The 16004-nt window shown below is 48.9% G+C and overlaps 1 pseudogene; it reads left to right on the top strand.

Annotated features, from left to right (window-relative positions):
- The first annotated feature begins 1304 nt into the window (after positions 1 to 1304).
- LOC144893599 (uncharacterized) overlaps positions 1305 to 16004 on the top strand; it is a 50383-nt pseudogene continuing 35683 nt past the window's right edge.

The raw sequence follows: 16004 nt of genomic DNA on the forward strand, positions 1-16004 counted from the left end.
TTGGATGTATTGTTGCACATATGGGACCAAACACAATTGTTAGTGGATCATGAATGCAATTGTACTGCTGGAGAAAACCATGAAACAGTCTTATTATTGTAGAAAACTATGAAACATCACAAAATGTGAAAATCTCGCAAGGCGAGATATAAAAAATCTTGTGTGTGACTTGTCATACCTGGTGTATTCAAAGGGTTCATCCTAAATTTTTAAAACGCCACGCTCAAGTCAAAGGGTATTGATGGTCAAATGGGGTCTTGAGGGTCTTTCTTTTTAGTGCAAGGTCTAGGCTCGGAGAAGAGTTACGACACAGAACAGATCATCTCTGACTTTCACCAACACATTTTGACACTCGAACCCACTTCATAAGGGGCAGGAGCTATTCTGATCTGACACTATGGAAATAACCACACAAAGGGACCTGTATGGTGGTTGCCATTGCCTCCGAGTGTTTTCATAAAACCACAACAGCATGAATATCTTGAGGAAAACCCAAACTTTTGCACAGTACTGTATATTTACATCAAGAATATTTTTTCCCCTTTTTTGCAGTGGAACAAATACATATGTACATGTTTCCGTGCGTTTGTCAGAATATCACGGTTTTTTTTTTTTACAGGTCCTGTGATGTTGTATTTACAGGTGTGTCCATTGAATCTACAAGGGAGACTGCACCTACTTTTATGAACAGCGTAGACACAGGCCCGCAGCACTCGCCAACTGAAACAAATAAGAGGACCTTTTCCAAACAGGGCAAAACGAATAATGAATTGTTTGCACGTAATAATTTTCACCAGGCTCACAAAGGAGAGAAAGATGAACACTCATACAAATGCAAAATTTGCGGACAATCCTTCAGTTATTCATCCAGCTTCACATCACATCTGCGAAACCACAATCTTGAGTGCCCACACAAATGCAAAAGTTGTGGGAAATCTTTTTATCGATCATCCACCCTTAAATCACACATGAAAATTCACAATTGTGAACGCCCATACAAATGCACAAGTTGTGGAAAATGTTTTGATCAATCATCCAACCTCACAAGGCACATGAGCATTGACAATGGTGAACGCCCATACAAATGCACAAGTTGTGGAAAATCTTTTGATCATTCATCCAACCTTACAAGGCACATGAGAATTCACAATGGTGAACGTCTGCACAAATGCACAAGTTGTGGAATATCTTTTCATCAATCATCCAGCCTCACAACGCACATGAGAATTCACAATGGTGAACGTCCGCACAAATGCACAAGTTGTGGAAAATCTTTCAAACAATCATCCACCCTTACAAAGCACATGAAAATTCACACTGGTGAACGCCCATTGGCAGTCAAAAACGCATCTCTCGCAACACGTGATTGGTGCCAGTTTGTGTACAAATGCACAAGTTGTGGAAAATCTTTTGATCAGTCATCCAACTTTACAAGGCACATGAGAATTCACAATGGTGAATGCCCATTGCCAGTTAAAAACGCATCTCTCGCTATGCGTGATCGGTGCCAGTTAAAATGTGACGACACAGTAACGTGAAAAAGTAAGTACACCCCATTTAAAGTTTTGACTTTTTCAACATATTTCAACATACAGCTATTTGATCTTCATTTCAAAAATATTGATAGATAAAGGTGATATAATATAACCAATATCATGAAACATTTAAATTTTGTAGTCCATAGTATAATTTAAATAAACATAAATGCAAATTTTGCATGTGGAAAAAGTAAGTACACCCCTACATTTAGCACTACTTCAAATACCTAAAATTAGAATCAGGTGCATAAGCTCAGGTGCAAATGATTAGAACATCGTTGGAGAGGATCGTGGTGGCACCTGTCTGATTTAAACCTCAGACATTTAGTTTGGTTTGCTCTTTGTTGTTGAAGTGTGCGGCGTGACCAGGCCAAGATCAAAAGAGCTCTCTGAGGCCTTCAGAAAGAAGTTTATAGATGCCTATGAGTGTGGGAAGGGATTTAAAAAGATCTCCAAACAATTTGAAATCAATCATTTGACTGTCTGGAAGATCATCTGCAAGTGGAGAAGATTCCAAACAACTGCCACCTTGTTCAGGCCAGGCCGCCCCAGCAAGTTCAGCCTGAGAGCAGACTGCAACATGCTGAAAGAAGTCTCTAAGAACCCCAGAATGTCATCACGGGACCTGCAGGTAGCTTTTGCCACTGTTGATGTCAAAGTGCACGAGTCTCCCATTAGAAAGAGGCTGCACAAATTTGATCTACATGGGAGGTGTGATAGGAGGAAACCTTTGCTGTCCAGAAAGAACATCAGGGCAAGACAAAAGTTTGCCAATGAACACCTCGGCAAAGACCAGCACTTCTGGAACAATGTGCTCTGGACAGATGAGTCAAAGGTAGAGCTATTTGGCCACAGTACCAGAAGACATGTTTGGCGAAATCCAAAGACAGCATTTGACCACAAGAACCTGATACTAACTATAAAGCATGGTGGTGGAAATATTATGGTTTGGGGCATCTTTGCTGCATCAGGGCCTGGGCAGCTCACCATCATAGAATCCACTATGAATTAATTCTTCATTGTACCAAAGGGTGCTTGAGGATAATGTGAGGCCTGCTGTCGGAAAGTTGAAACTCAACCCGAAGGTGGACCTTGCAACATGACAATGCCCCTAAACATACCAGTAAATCCACCAAGGAATGGCTGAAAAGAAAGAAATGGAGTGTTCTGGAATGGTCAAGTCAAAGCCCGGATCTAAATCCCATCGAGATTATGTGAGGGGGGTGGGGGGTGGGGGCGTTTTCAAACGAGCTGTGCATGCAAGAAACCCCTCAAACATTGCACAACTGAAAGAATTCTGCATGGAGGAGTGGGCAAAAATTTCTCCCAGGCGATGTCAGAGACTGGAAGACAGTTATAAGAAACGCCTACTTGAGGTTGTTTCTGCCAAAGGGGGCAATACCACCTATTAGAGCCAAGGGTGTACTTACTTTTTCCACATGCAAAATTTGCATTTATGTTTATTTAAATTATAGAATGGACTACAAAATGTAAATGTTTTATGATATTTGTTATATTATATCACCCTTATTTATCAATATTGTTGAAATGAAGATCAAATAGCTGTATGTTGAAATATGTTCAAAAAGCCAAAACTTTACATGGGGTGTATTTACTTTTTCACGTGACTGTATATATATATATATATTGATGTGGATCTCTGCGCCGGCCTTTTCCCCTTACCAAGGGGGGATTAGCCCCTTGTCTTTGACTGACCGATGGGACCTGGGACCTATGACGTCACTTCCGGACAGCGCTGAAAAGGGTTGTAGGACCAGGTCGCTATTACCTAAGTACCAGCGCTACCCAGGAAGCAAGGAAATAAGCCCCGCCCGAATCACGGGTGTAGGTGGATACGCCGAGCAGTAGCGAACCCGTGACCCGAGCCGTTATCAATGACTAAACCCGATCCAAGCGGTTCGTAATCGTGCCACGATTACCCAATGATGGAAATCACAGATACAGTCGAATCAGGAAAGACAGGAATAACAAGGTTTATTTACACTATGTACAATGGTTCAGCAAAAGAAGACACAGTGCAGCCTTAAACAGTCTTATACATATCCCAAGACAAACGGGCCCGTTCACACTCAGATACACTCACACTGGGTTGCAGATGAACAGGTTGATGGTCCAGGGATGGCGTCCAGGCAGCTCTTTCTCCGGTCCCCAACTCGCACCGCGAAGAAGATTAAACAGACGGCAGGAGCTCTCCACGTGTTGTTTTCGCGCACGGGATTATTACAGGGCGAAAGGGAGGGCTGGCTTTGGCGGTTTCACTTGCGGCTGCAGCTGCGTACATAATAGTTCAATAAACGCGAACCATGCGCTTCTAATCAAGGGCTCTCGACACTGTCGTGTGCTCTCCCCACAAGTCCTCTTGTACAGTGCGCTCTCCCCTCTCATCTGCTGCCAGTCCTCGTATCAGCCAGCTCGCTCAGTCCTCTCCAAGGGCTTTGTGTAGCGACTTATATAGCGCCGCCCAGCGAACCCTCTGGAACTTGTTCGCCGTGCCCTTACCACGCCCCCTCACGCCATGCCCTTGGAGCCCTGATTGGCTGGTCTGCCTTACCATCACCGCCTCCGACGTGCTCCTCGACTCTGCCACACCCTGACCCCGTGCTCCTCCCTCCTTTCAGGCCTACCTTGTGTCACTGGACTAGTTCCAGCTAACAAAGGGCAGCGAACGCTGCTGGCAGCCAAAGCGTAACACTTGAGGGATGCCAAATGGGGCACGGGAATCATTTATGCCCATGATGGAATTGGGGGGGGTGGCTCAAAGATGAAAGGACCTAAGCTCATTTCTTTACACCGCAGATGTCACCAGGGAAATGGCCTTATCCTCACACATACTATGACATAACTAATATTCTAAGTGGGCCTACGTGTTGCTCGTTGACTAACTATTGGGGGGCAAACCTTTAGCCTTTAATGAGTCCATATATACAATTCTCAAAACCACAACAATATATATATATTTATATATATATACAGACTTGGCATTTAATATGGAATATTTTTTTTCTTGACTTGGGTTTACTTTCTGAACTCGGTATATCAATCTGGTGAGTTTCTTTTACGCTTCGGTGATTTCTTTGTTCAAAGAACCATGTCACTGATTGTCTGTCACAGCAAGAAGTCAATAACAGGATTATATCACAGGTGGCGTGACAAAATGTATGGACAGGTACATTTGACGATTGGCTTCACAATCGGGTATATAAGGGTTGTTGCGTTCTGTAGTAGTGGAAAACAACTGCTGCACGTTTACAAAAGTTATTGCCGCTTCCCCTGGAGATGGTCCGTCAACTCGACAATGCTGTTTGTCATTTAGTGGTGGCTTTACGAAATTCCGGCATGAAACAGCGTGCTATTGCTCGGCAGTATGGCATCACTCAAGGTCAGCTGTCAAATATCCTGAAACAAAATGCTCAGAGGGGTGTCCCTACTCCAATAACGAGGTCAGGGCGTCCCCGCAGAATCACAAGGAGGGATGATCACCAGCTGCACCGGTTAGTCCGCAATGGCCATACCAAGTCAGCTAATCGGCTTAGGGCTGAGTGGCAGCAACTGACAAATGTGCCTGTATCCAGAAGGCTAGTCAACCAATGACTGGTTCAAGCAGGCTATCGTGCCAGGCGTCCCCTGAGAAAGTCACGTCTGACCAGACAACACCACCAGCGCCGATTGCAGTGGGCCAGAGAGCACCGTCAATGGCAGCCAGGACACTGGAATCACGTGATCTTCAGTGACAAGTCTAGATTTCTGGTCTATCATCAATATGGCCGCGTCCGAGTGCGCAGACAAGTGCATGAAGCTGACAACGAAGATTGTATAGAGCCAAGAGTCCAAGCTGGAGGTGGTGGGGTGACCATCAGGACTGCTTTTCATGCAGGGGGCAAAACTGACCTGGTTGTTCTGAATGGAAACCTGAACCAGTTCAAGCACAGGGCCATTCTGGAAGAAACATTGCTTCCATTTGTTCGTGCAGCCTTTCGAGGAAACGTTGTCTTCCAAGATAACAATGCACGGCCTCATCGTGCTCACATGATCCAACACTTTCTTGCTGACCGTGGTGTAGAGCATATGGAGTGGCCTGCCATGTCCCCGGATATGAATCCGATGGAGAACTTGTGGGCAGAATTAACGCATCAAATCGACAACTTGGACCAGCAGCCTGCCCCTGTGCGTGAATTGCAGCAGGCTATTGTAACTGCATGGCAAGCGATTCCTGTCCAAACCTTAGCAAATCGCGTGAACAGCATGCCTCAACATGTACGTGCTCTCCTGAATGCTAGTGGGGGTTACACGAAGTACTGAACTGTAATTTTACTATCCGTAATCCCAGTCGTAATTTAACTTTTGTTTTTGTTAAAAAACTTTTTTGGCTAATGTGCAAAATAAAGAGATACTTCTGGAAAACGCACAGAAGTTTAACACAGTACTGTCCGTGAATTGAGTTCGATATCAGTTTCCATCACTTTCAAGGATCAATTTATTTGCTTTGAAATGTCAAATGTGGTTTTTGTTTCTTTTAAAGGTCACCTTAACAAAATCTAGAATAATTTCAACATAATTCCAATGAACTTTTGGTTCTAAGTCATCTTGAAAAGTAAGTTCACCCCCACAAAAAAAATATTCCATATTAAATGACAAGTCTGTATATATATATATATATATATATATATATATATATATATATATATATATATATATATATATATATATTGTTACGGATCTCGGGGGTCGGCGCTCCCCTTATCAAGGGGGAGTTAATCCCCTTGTCTTTTTAGCTGGCCGTCCCGAGTCCTTAGAAGTTATAACGCTCCTTCCGGTTGGTATTAGCTAGGGTCATTGGTCAAAGGAATATTTTGGAATTCTTTGGAATTGGAATTCTTTCAAAGTAAATTGCTCTCTCTCATGCAAAGATTTATCCCATCTCGTCTTCAGTTGTCATACCCTTCCTCCCGTCCATGGTACACGGAATCTTGTGGTGAGGCTGTTGCCCTGAAACAACTTGCTTTCGTCACCTGGAAAGCAAATCCAATGGAAGTGTAGTGAAATTATACCAAAGTTGAACCCAGGAGAGTTACTCGCTTCAGCCACTGAAGGGTGTCTATAAAACCTGGGATGTCCGCGATGCGGAGCCACACCTGTGACATTGACTTTACATGTAGTCTTGAATGGTACGTATATGCTAGACTCGCACAAATATGCTAGACTCGCTTGCTTTGTCTATTATTATCGGACTGCTCAGTACGATACCAAGATCCTGATATCTATTGCATGATTGTATTTTACAGGATGATGTCAAAGATCTAATTGAAATTAAACCTACCTATGGGACAAGTTGTGGATCTGGTTGATTTTCACAACACTTAATCTCAATTAGATCTTTGACATCATCCTGTAAAATACAATCATGCAATAGATATCAGGATCTTGGTATCGTACTGAGCAGTCCGATAATAATAGACAAAGCAAGCGAGTCTAGCATATATGTGCGAGTCTAGCATATACGTACCATTCAAGACTACATGTAAAGTAAATGTCACAGGTGTGGCTCCGCGTCGCGGACATCCCAGGTTTTATAGACGCCCTTCAGTGGCTGAAGCGAGTAACTCTCCTGGGTTCAACTTTTGTATAATTTCACTACATTCTCCCCGCCGTTAGAACTATACTGCCGCTAGGCAGATCGCAAGCGTGCGTCAGCAATAATTGATTAGGGTACGTCATTCCATGTCAGTCGGTCCACCTGTAGCGGTCGGGGCGGTGAACTACCCTGCCAGCCCGTGTCCGGAAACTACCGGGTGCGGCGTCCCCAAGCCCGGAGTCCCCGCCGGAGTAGCCGCTGGAGGCAGGTGTCGGAGGGGGAACCTCAGAGCCTTCAGGCAGGGGTGTAGGTGATGAGAGGGGTGACGGCAAAGGTTCCATAGAGGAAGCTTCGGAAGAGTCCATAGACTCGTAGATCGGTTCGTCAATATCCCTATAAGGGTCGATGACCCCACAAGGGGCGAGATGGTGTATGGAGACAGTGGACTCGCGTCCATCTGCCGTCAGCACACGAGCATGCTCGGGATTAGCCTGGAGTACCTGCGCCTTATCCACAAAGGGGTCGTACTTGCTCGTGCGCACCGCTCGTTTGATTGAGATAAGCCGGCCCCGGCTCAGCGAGCCAGCTGGGTAAAGATCGGATACTACCCGAGCTTCTAGGGTGGTGGAACAGTCGCTCGTGAGGAGTCTGGTTGGTGGCCGTACATAGGAGAGCCACAACACTTAATCTCAATTAAGATCTACGGAAATGGCGGGACACAAGATGATCAACGTACCGATACTCGGCTCTGACCCACAAGCTGAGGAGTCGGGCTCGGTGTTCGCTCACTGGCTCAAAACGCTGGAGAACCAGTTCGGCGCCCAGGATGCCGTACCGACCGCTGAAACGAAGCTGTCTGTGCTACAGACCAAAGTTGACCACAACGTTTACAGGAGCATCGTTCGATGAACGACGTACGATGCTGCCGTGGAAGAGCTAAAGCGACTCTACATTAAGAAGCGGAGCGTGGTGTACAACCGGCATCTGCTCGCCACGTGACGTCAACAGCCAACCGAGTCGATCGACCGCTTCGCTCAGGAGCTGCGGCACCTCCTCGCGGACAGTACTCAAGAGGTAAGGACACACGAGCAAGTCCAGGACGATCTTGTCCAAGACGCTTTCGTCTCCGGAATCAGCTCTACAGATCTGAAGCTCAGGCTCCTGGAGAAAGCTGACCTAACGTTCACGGAGGCTCTATGGGTGGCCAACGTTTACACTGAGGCCGGAAACAATCCACCGCTTATGACCACTCTCGGATCGTTGCGGGGACTACTCAACTCGCGCGACTGGAGAGGGCTACCGCCGAGGATACGGGTGTGGACTCGACTACGGCCGAGCCCCTGGCCACTCCCAAGGTGGACTCGGATTCTGGCCTAGCTGCAGCTACAGCAGCCCGGCCCAGGCCTGACCGGAACGCGACGTGTTACTTTTGTGGCAACCGGCAGCATCCCAGGTTAGCATGTCCGGCTCGGGAAGCCATATGCCATTTGTGTTCTACAAAAGGACACTTTGCTAAAGTCTGCAAGAAGGCCGCATGGGGCACTCGAGCATGCGCGACCTTGAACGGGCTAATCGCCGAGCCAGCGGACCGAGCACGGAGCGGGGCGCCTCACCCGGCCTTGATGAGCTGTCCTCCTCCTCCCGGGCCCCTGGCTGCACGCATGTCCTTGGTGAAACACATCGGGCCGCCACAACACATGTCGCGAACGCGACCGGCCGCGGAGCGATCGACCTTGACTGGCGTTCGAACGCCTTCCTCAAACAAACAAAAAGTGCCGGCTTTGAAAGCTCCTGCGCATGCGCCGTCTGACGGCAGTGAAAGTACAATTGACTGCGATATTTCGCAAGTGACACGAGCGCCCTCTGATGGCAGCTCATACGAATTACACGCTCTTGATCGAGCACATGTTGACTGCGATCTTTCGCATGTGACACGAGCGCCATCTGACGGCGGCTCGTACGAATTACACGCTCTTGGATCGGCACGTCCAACTATGCGTTTGGCATGGGGGCCCTCCGGAGGCTCCTTCGACGACCGGGAAACTGCAGCCGGTGTGGGATCCATGCGTGAGGCGCGATCTTCTAGCTCAGACGGCGCAATACCTGCCGGATCTTCTGGCCTTGACCAGGCCATTATCCCTCTCTTGGTTGAAGGCATTTTTGCACGGGCCCTAATCGACACAGGATCTATGGATAGTTTCATCGATCAGCGGCTGGTGCATCAACATGGTTGGCCGGTCATCGGGACTACATGACGGATCTTCATGGCCTCCCAGGGACTTCGGCTAAGCACGAAGGGGGAATGTCGATTAAAACTTGTGATAAACGGACGCATGTTTTCCGATGTACATCTCATGGTCTTGCCTGCCTTATGTGCCGACATCCTGTTAGGACACGATTTCCTTAAGCGACATGGACGTTTGGAAATTGAATTCGGTGGGACGGACACGCTTGCTGTGTGTGCACTAGCGAAAATGGAAACTGAGCCTCTTTCGCTGTTCCCCAACCTGACCACTGACCGCTCCTGTAGCAGTAAAATCACGGCGCTACTCACGAGCGGACGCGCAATTCATTGCAGAAGAAACGGCCCAACTCTTAAAGGACGGTGTCATCGAACCTAGCCGGTCGCTGTGGCGGGCCTAGGCTTAGTGGTGCGAAGTGAGGCCCATCGCCGGCGCATGGTAATCGACTACTCACAGACGGTTAATCGCTTTACACAGCTGGACGCCTACCCCTTACCGGGGATGGACGCGCTAGTACGACTGGTGGCCCAGTACTCCGTCTACAGCACTCTCGATCTGCGTAGTGCGTATCATCAGATCCCCATCTCTAGGGCTGATCGCATCTACACCGCCTTTGAATCGGGCCAAAGGTTATACCAGTTCACCCGATTACCTTTTGGGGTAACAAACGGGGTCGCCTGTTTTCAGAGGGCTATGGACGACCTCGTTACGAAGGAGAACTTGACAGATGTCTTCGTCTATCTGGACAATCTTACGGTTTGTGGGTATGACCAGGAGCATCACGATGCTAATCTGAGGCGCTTCCTCGAGGTCGCGCATAGGTATCGCCTAACCATGAATGAGGCGAAGTGTCGTTACTCTCAACGCACGATAGATCTTCTGGGGTACACCGTGACCCATGGCTCTGTCTCTCCGGATAAGGAGCGTCTGCGACCTTTGCTCGATATGGCCCCGCCCGGCGATCGAGCTTCGCTGAAGCGTGCTCTCGGGCTGTTCGCCCACTATTCGAAGTGGGTGCAAAATTTCTCTGCGAAGCTCCGCCCCCTCGTGGCCTGCGACACGTTCCCCATGAGCCCGGCCGCTTTGGCGGCCTTCGGGGGCCTTAAGGCCGACATCGCTGGCGCCGCTGTGGCAACAATCGACGAGAGCGAATCTTTCGTCGTAGAAAGTGATGCCTCGGATCATGCGATAGCGGCGACTCTCTCCCAAGGGGGGCGCCCGGTGGCTTTCTTTTCGCGGACTCTCACCTCTGCTGAGCAGAGGCATTCGTCTGTCGAAAAGGAAGCGTATGCGATCGTCGAGTCGATTCGGCGGTGACGACCGTACTTAATCGGGCGATGCTTCCAAATCATCATGGACCAACAAAGCGTTGCGTTCATGTACGACACCATGCATGCTCAACGTATTAAGAATGAGAAAATCACTCACTGGCGTATCGAACTCGCCGACTTCTGCTACACCATCAAATACCGCCCGGGGAAGGATAACCTGGTCGCCGACGCCTTATCGAGGCCGGCTACGTGCGTGGGGATCATAACTTTGGAGGGGCTGCGCACTCTGCACGACACTATGTGTCATCCGGGGGTGACGTGTTTCGCTCATTTTGTGCGTAGTAGTAATCTGCCATACTCGGTTGAGGACATCCGCCGGATCTGCCGTGACTGCGCTATATGTGCGGAACTCAAAGCGCATTTTTACAACCCTCCCATGGGGTCGCTGGTTAGGGCTACTAGACCGTGAGAGAGATTGGTGATGGATTTCAAAGGACCGCTGACGGTGTCGAGCAACTCTCGTTAACTGCTCACTATCGTTGATGAGTACTCGCGATTCCCCTTTGCTTATACGTGTGGGGATATGACGGCTGCCACTGTCATACGGTGCCTGCAGAATATGTTTTCTATGTTTGGGTATCCGGCCTACGTGCATACCGATCGGGGTGCGGTGTTCCTGTCGCAGGAGGTGAGGGGTTATTTGCTCCAAAATAATGTTGCTTCGAGTTACACCACACCGTACAGATCCCACGCGAATGGGCAGATCGAACGCTCCAATGGGATTATATGGAGGGCCGTCACTCTAAGCCTCCGGACCCTCGGCCGGGGTCTCGATAAATGGGCTTGGTCGCTACCTGCGGCTCTGACCTCGATCCGGGCTCTCCTATGTACGGCCACCAACCAGACTCCTCACGAGCGACTGTTCCACCACCCTAGAAGCTCGGGTAGTATCCGATCTTGACCCAGCTGGCTCGCTGAGCCGGGGCCGGCTTATCTCAATCAAACGAGCGGTGCGCACGAGCAAGTACGACCCCTTTGTGGATAAGGCGCAGGTACTCCAGGCTAATCCCGAGCATGCTCGTGTGCTGACGGCAGATGGACGCGAGTCCACTGTCTCCGTACACCATCTCGCCCCTTGTGGGGTCATCGACCCTTATAGGGATATCGACGAACCGATCTACGAGTCTATGGACTCTTCCGAAGCTTCCTCTATGGAACCTTTGCCGTCACCCCTCTCGTCACCTACACCCCTGCCTGAAGGCTCTGAGGTTCCCCCTCCGACACCTGCCTCCAGCGGCTACTCTGACGGGGACTCCGGGCTTGGGGAGGCCGCACCCAGTAGTTTCCGGACACGGGCTGGCAGGGTAGTTCGCCGCCCCGACCGCTACGGGTGGACCGACTGACATGGAATGACGTACCCTAATCAATTAATGCTGACGCACGCTTGCGATCTGCCTAGCGGCAGTATAGTTCTAACGGCGGGGAGAATGTAGTGAAATTATACCAAAGTTGAACCCAGGAGAGTTACTCGCTTCAGCCACTGAAGGGCGTCTATAAAACCTGGGATGTCCGCGACGCGGAGCCACACCTGTGACATTTACTTTACATGTAGTCTTGAATGGTACGTATATGCTAGACTCGCACATATATGCTAGACTCGCTTGCTTTGTCTATTATTATCGGACTGCTCAGTACGATACCAAGATCCTGATATCTATTGCATGATTGTATTTTACAGGATGATGTCAAAGATCTAATTGAAATTAAACCTACCTATGGGACAAGTTGTGGATCTGGTTGATTTTCACAACAGGAAGGAAATCTCATTTTCCTTCACAAAGCCCGAAACAAGTGTGTGTCCACCCTCAGGAGAGCCAGGAAACAATATCTCACCGTTCTCAAGACCGAACTCTCTTATCTGTCTCCCTCTTCCAAATCCTGGTGGCGTCTGGTCATATCTGTTTCTGGTGTTTGTTCCCCCTCCATCCCCTCCCTCACCTCAAACGGGTTAACGGCTGACTCCGCACATGAAAAAGCTGAATGCCTCAACTCTGTGTTTGCCTCTAAATCTTGTGTCCCAAACCCATCCCTCTCTGTAACCACCGTACCCAGTCGTACCCAGCTGCTGCTGGACTCTGTGTCCTTTCCTCCTGACAAGGTGGAAAAGTTTCTGTCAGCCCTCGACTCTGATTCTGCAACTGGACCTGACGGCATCAGCCCACGGGTCCTAAAATCATGTTCTTCCACTCTTTCACTCCCTCTTTCTGTTCTCTTCACCCTCTCTTTTGCTCAAGGTCATCTGCCATCTGCTTGGAAATCAGCCAACATAACCGCTTTGCACAAAAAGGTGCAAAAACAGATCCCAGCAACTACAGACCAATCAGCCTTCTCCCAATTATCAGCAAAGTCATGGAATCCATCATTGCTTCAGATATGAAATCTTTCCTCTTCTCCAATGGCTTGATCTCTGATCATCAATTTGGTTTCAGACCTGGTCACTCTACTCTGGACATGCTGCTTCTGCTTTCTCAACAATGGATGGAGGTCCTCAACGCCAAACAGGAAATTAGAGCTGTCTCCCTTGACATTTCACGTGCCTTCGATATGGTCTGGCACCCTGCTCTGCTCACCAAACCCTCCTCCTTTGGTATCCATGGAAATCTCCATGCATGGCTGGCAGACTTCCTCTCTGGTCGTAGTCAACGTGTGGCCCTGAATGGGTTTCTCTCATCTCCTCTTCCTGTTCAGGCTGGAGTTCCCCAAGGTAGTGTTCTGGGCCCTGTGCTTTTTCTGGTCTTCATCAATGATCTCTCTGACTCTCTTGAAAATCCTCTCTATCTCTTTGCTGACGACTCTACTCTCTGTCGCTCCATTCCTCATCCCTCAGATCGGCAGTCTGCAGCCTCCTCACTCTCTGCAGACCTGGACAAAATCACAGACTGGGCAAACAAATGGAACATGTCTTTCAATCCTGATAAATCTCACACTCTTACGATGTCTCTCCGAAAAGACCGACTGGACAACCCTCCCATCCACTTTCTGAATAATCCTCTCCAAGAAGTTCTGTCACTCAAGCTTTTGGGTCTCACTATTTGCCATGATCTTTCCTGGGAAAACCACATTTAAAATCTGGCCTCCAAAGCCAGTCGCCGACTGGGCATCCTCCATCGTGCGAAGTCCTTCCTTGGCACACCTGAGCTCCTCACCACATACAAGGCTTTCATCCGCAGCTCTATGGAATACTGCTCTCCCCTCTGGTCTGGTGCTCCTGCCTCACACCTAACTCGTCTTCACGCTGTTGAAACCAAAGCGTTCAGAATCATTGGAATCTCCCGCCATGAAGCTAACTCCAAGGGCCTTTCACTCACTCACCGCAGGCAGGTTGGTGGTCTTTCCGTCTTCTACCGCCTCCTTTCTGGCCTTGCCCCCCCCCCCAGCTCTCTCTGGGCTCTGTCCCCCAAATATTCCTACAGGTCGCACAAGATCTGCCTGCAACCCTCTTATGGTTAAACTGCCAAAATCAAGACTTTCTGCTCACCTTCACTCCTTCAGTCCTCTTTTCTCCCGCCTCTGGAACAAACTCCCTCACTCTCTTCAATCCCACTCCACCCTCCAGGTCTTTAAAACAGCTGTTCACCACCATCTCTTATCCTCCCCCATCCAAAACCTTGATCTTTTCTATCCCCGCTAATTTCGGTCCCCTTGTGTTTTATACCTCTCCCCCCCCCCCCCCCCCCCGCCCTCCCCTTCCCACGCCTCCCGCCCCCAAGCCCTCTCCCTCCCACACTTCTCCCTGCTCTCAAATGTTGTGGTTGTGTGCTTCCCCTTCTCTCCCCATCTTGTCTTCCGCTCCCTCTTTTTGTATATGTTGTTTGTCTGGTTGATTTGTTTGTGAAATAAATGTTAGCTCTTTCACGAGCCTCGATTCAGTATACAAAAAAAAAAAAAAAAAGTACTCACAAATACCTACTTACTAACCCGACCGTAAAGCAGGGAAATAACTCCCGCTTGAACCACGGATGTGATGGAATACGCCGAGCGGAGCCGCGATCCGAGCCATCAACAACCAGACTAAACCCGATTCTGAGCGGTTCCTAATCGTGTCACAGGTACTCAATTGGGAAAAGATGAAAGCGAAGGGATTAAGACGAAACCAGAAAGAACAGGTGAATTTATTACAAACCAAAAAGAAGAGGAAAGGAAAGCATGTACAAGAAAGGAAGAAGAAGAAACAGGGCAGTCTTAGCAACAGTCTTAACTTATGACCCCAGACAAACATACACACTCACACGGGGATTGTAGCTGGTAGGGTGGAAGGTCCAGGTAGATGGTCCAGGCGATGGGGGCCAGGCTCCGGTCCACTCCAGTCCAGCACGCGAAATCCCATCAGGCAGCTCCGCGTATCTTTCAACGCGGGCAGACCTTACATATAGCGGGGGGGGGGGGGGGGGGGACTGGGATGCTTCGTACGTAAAAATTGTACGTTCATCCCAAACGCTCTCCCTCTCAAAGTCCTCTTATCAGCGCCAGCGAGTGAATCCTCTGTTGCAATGCGTGCGCCTCCAACAAGTCCAACCAAGCCCTCAAGTCCGTTACAATGTGCGCTCTCCCACCAGTCCTGTCACAATGTGCGCTCCATATCATAAGTCCTCTCATGCAGTTCGTTTGAATGGCGCTTTCCCCAACGAGTCCTTTGAAAGGGCTTTTCGTTTGCGCTCATATCATGCGAGCCAAGATCACTCCACACTTCATAAAGCCACGCCCGTCGGTGATATTCCCTCAGCCCTGGTTGGCTGGTGAGGGCTTACTGGCCACGCCTTTGACGGCTGGTTGACAGGCCACACCTTGTTCTCGCCGTCCCGCCCCCTTTCTTCGGGCCTAACTGCATGGTTAATGGCGGCGCCTGAGCTCAAGCACCAGTTCAAGGCAGCGAACGCTGCTGACAAACCATGTGACAATTTGGGAGAGCCAGGCACCGACTGTAGGGGCGCATCATGGCGTCGCTTGGAGAGAGAGGTTGGAAAAGAAATGAAAGAAAGGGCCTACTCCTTATTTTATCGATGCAACGCAGATTCAACTATTGGAAACACGGCCTTATCTAAAACACATAATAATGAAATAACTAAAGTTCCTATGGTGGCCTACGTGTTGCTTGTGGACTAACTAGGGGTGCAACCTTTAACCTTTAATGTCATATTTACAAGTAATTATTTACAAAAGTGTGGGTTCTAAAACTGCAACACTGCACCCTCCCTTTTTCCAGGCTCGGCCCGAGCCGAAACAACAGGAACTATCTTTCAAATTAGTGTGACACTTAGGTGTGGTTTCCCTCTACTTTTAACCTCACCCTGAGTGCGAC

This window comes from Myxine glutinosa, chromosome 1 (genome assembly GCF_964187855.1).
Source record: "Myxine glutinosa chromosome 1, kmMyxGlut1.1, whole genome shotgun sequence".
NCBI classification, from domain to species: domain Eukaryota; kingdom Metazoa; phylum Chordata; class Myxini; order Myxiniformes; family Myxinidae; genus Myxine; species Myxine glutinosa.